The sequence below is a fragment of the Oncorhynchus gorbuscha genome, linkage group LG02 (genome assembly GCF_021184085.1).
Source record: "Oncorhynchus gorbuscha isolate QuinsamMale2020 ecotype Even-year linkage group LG02, OgorEven_v1.0, whole genome shotgun sequence".
NCBI lineage: Eukaryota > Metazoa > Chordata > Actinopteri > Salmoniformes > Salmonidae > Oncorhynchus > Oncorhynchus gorbuscha.
The window spans coordinates 65,496,071-65,500,061 of NC_060174.1; positions in this window are offsets into that span (position 1 = coordinate 65,496,071).

A 3,991-nucleotide genomic window follows, 5' to 3' on the forward strand; every position below is an offset into this window, starting at 1 on the left:
CCATATTACACTGGACATGTCGTTAAACATCTATTGTTATACAAGGGATAACTTCATTAACTCCTTCTTTTCAATTTCCTTTGTCTACCCATGGCCTCTCATCTGTGGATCCGAATTAAGATAAAGAAATGGGGTTTTTAGTCCCCACTATGCTCATCATTATGACTGTGACTGGAAATTCTGTGTGTGTGTGTGTCAATTGCAGTGTGTAGCATATGGTAAGCAGAGATGGGTTGTTGTCTACATGGCTCCCTCTGGACTCTAATCGGAAGGAGGTGCTTGCTTTGAGAGGCTCAGATCCCAAGACCACAAGTGGATATACACTACAGAAGGCGGACTTCCTCTGTGGGTGGAACGCAACGAAAAGTCCACTGGCCCCCCCCCCCAAAAAAACTCCACCGATGTGCACGCACGCATGTAGATCAACAGAGTGGAGCGTGAAAGCGGCCTTAAAAGCTTACTGCAGCTCTTCACGGGTTAATGAGTAAACGACAGGTCTGGAGTCAGCAAAGGAGACAGAGAGACCCGATGAGGCAGACAGAGAGAGAATGAGAGAGGTATAACCGATCGGTGGTTCAACTATGCAATTCTGGACAAGATCAGTGAGTGTCTGTGTAGCTTCTCCTAGAGCCATTTTTGTGTTGCCTCGTAGACAGACTTGACTCTCACTTCCCTTTTGAGTGTTTTTTTTTTCATTTCCACTGTGAGACTACAATCCCTTTGATGAGGAAAAAAACACTGGGACTGTTTCCCCTGTCCTCATCCACCCATCAATTCTCAGATCTTTACAGCTGTACTTACTTTAAGGACTTAAGGAGAGAGACGTGGATTGTTATTGCACAAATTGTATTTATTGCATTCAACAACATACAAACGTTCTCAATGATCAGAGGTCATCTGTAACGAAACTAATCTCAGTGCTAGAATAGCTGGTGGTTCCAACCTAACAGAACAAAACATTGAGGAAGAACACACTTCAAACACAGCTGCTTCATGACAGAACTAAATCAGGCTTCTATTTGGTGCTCTGACCTGCTCTGTTAACAGAGTCAGGATTTATAAGAGGTTGGTTGGTAGTGGGGACTCCTTGGTGGTCGTCCTATTGAAGTAGGTACTTATTAAAGGCCTACACTGAAAATACCACAGGTAACTACACCTGGGATAATTCGCAGCTCCAGCAACCAGTGTGTACAACACTCAACAGTCTGCCCACTCCTCTTCAACATGCACTGGGGCAAAAAAGTATTTATAAATACTTTTTTTGCCCCACTGTACAGTACCAGTCAATAGTTTTGACACAGCTACTCATTCAAGGGTTTTTCTTTAGTTTGACTATTTTCTACATTGTATAATTATAGTGAAGACATCACAACTATGAAATAACACTTATTGGTCATGTAGTGACCAAAAAAAGTGTTAAACAAATATATATATATTTTATATTTGAGATTCTTTAAAGTAGCCAATCTTGGCTTTGATGACAGCTTTGCACACTCTTAGCATTCTCTCAACCAACTTCACCTGGAATGCAACAGTCTTGAAGGAGTTTCCACATATGTTGAGCACTTGTTGGCTGCTTTTCCTTCACTCTGTGGTCCAACTCATCCCTAACCATCTCAATTTGGTTGAGGTCGGGTGATTGTGGAGGCCAGGTCATCTGATGCAGCACCCCATCACTCTCCTTCTTGGTAAAATAGCCCTTACACAGCCTGGAGGTGTGTTGGGTCATTGTCCTGTTGAAAAACAAATTATAGTCCCTCTAAGAGCAAACCAGATGGGATGGCGTATCGCTGCAGAATGCTGTGGTAGCCATGCTGGTTAAGTGTGCCTTGAATTCTAAATAAATCACAGACAGTGTCACTAGCAAAGCACCTCCTCTTCCATGCTTCACAGTGCAGATCATCCACTCACTTACTGAGTCTCACAAGACACGGCAGGTGGAACCAAAAATCTCAAGTTTGGACTCATCAGACCAAAGGACAGATTTTCACCAGTCTAATGTTCATTGCTTGTGTTTTTTGGCCCAAGCAAGTCTCTTCTTCTTATTGGTGTCCTTTAGTAGTGGTTTCTTTGCAGCAATTCGACCATGAAGGCCTGATTCACGCAGTCGCCTCTGAACAGTTGATGTTGAGATGTCTTAACATTTTCAGAATTGACTGACCTTCATGTCTTAAAGTAATGATGGACTGTCGTTTCTCCTTGCTTATTTGAGTTGTTCTTGCCATAATATGAACTTGGCCTTTTACCAAATAAGGTTATCTTCTGTATACACCCCTACCTTGTCACATCAAAACTGTTTGGCTCAAACACATTACGAAGGAAATAAATTCCACAAATAAACTTTAAACAAGGCACATCTGTTAATTGAAATGCATTCCAAGTGACTACCTCATGAAGCTGGCTGAGAGAATGCCAAGAGTGTGCAAAGCTGTCATCAAGGCAAAGGGTGGCAACCTTGAAGAATCTCAAATATAAATATTTTTTTATTTGTTTACCACTTTTTTGGTTACTACACGATTCCATATGTGTTATTTCATAGTTTCGATGTCTTCGCTGCTATTCTACAATGTAGACAATAGCAAAAATAAAGATGAGTAGGTGTGTCCAAACTTGACTGGTTCTGTGTGAGCCTCTTTTAAAATGCTTATGAGTGGCTGAGAGCAAACAGCAGAACTAATAGTTCTATGACACACAGAGTATTTTCTGCAGTCCTTTCATTTGGCAAAAATGGTTGAGTCATTTGATCTGAAATCTAAATTATATTTAATAGAAGTTACCATTGTGGTAATGAAAGAAACCATTTTCAAAATAAATAACAGGTTTTGAGAATATACTATTTTGAGGAGCAAACCAATGCTTATTGTCATCACAAGCACTTGATAAACGAAATATGCAAAGTCTCGGAAATAATAAATAACGATACTAAATCAAGGGGGTCAGGTGCTGAAAAAGGATCTAATCTGGGTTAAATAACCTAATAGTGGAATAGAACGGGACATTCGATATTAAACCCTATTCTCCTTTCATTAGATCTAGGTGGAGTGTGTAGATCTGACGCGTTAATCTTCTTTACCATCACTTTACCAAAGTGACTAAAAATATACGTCGTCTTTCAGTTACAACATATGGTATTCTCACAAATATCATAGGAAGAATATTATCTAGGTCTTACAAATATCATAGGAAGAATATTATCTAGTTCTTACAAATATCAAAAACATCACAAATCTAGTCTCTGTCTGACATTCATTTTTTGAAAAACTATGTAAAATATTTAGTAAACATTTAGAAACAGTAAAAAGTATGGTCTTGTTGACTTAATAATTGTTATACAGTAATACTGAAAAACAAAAATGTACAGAAAGATTTTTTTTTTTTTACAAACATTGATCATACTTTAGCATAGTGAACTATTACAACAGACCCGTACGCATTTAATCAGGTTATGACACTCATAGAAACATGTCGCCAATAGTAATAACACTTCTAAAAACGCTACAAATCATAGATTTCACGGTAGCCTATTATTTACTTAGTTTGTAACAATACTTGTTTAAAAGCAGTGAGGCAACAAACAAAAAAATCATTCATAAATCCTCTTTTTGGAGGAACTCAGTCAGTTATAGTCACAATAATCTGCATCTCTTATTAACATTTTCTTCATCATAAGTCTATGCTGCCCATTTGTCCTATTGCTATGTCCCTAGTTCCTGACTGACAGTTCTACGCTGCACTGTACCCCAGCACTGCTACACATTAGTGTACATACTGAATCCCCACACAACAAGGTAACGTCAGCTAGGGCGTACATTCAAAACAAACACGGCTGTTCCAAACTTAAGGTTAAAGAAACAAGAGTACTAGTCTATTGTATTATTTCTCCATGGTGACAGCTGAACATTGTGTTGCTGTGTATTAAAACACTGCACTACAGTGAGTGTTTGGGTATTGTGTGTGTGTGTGTGTGTGTGTGTGTGTGTGTGTGTGTGTG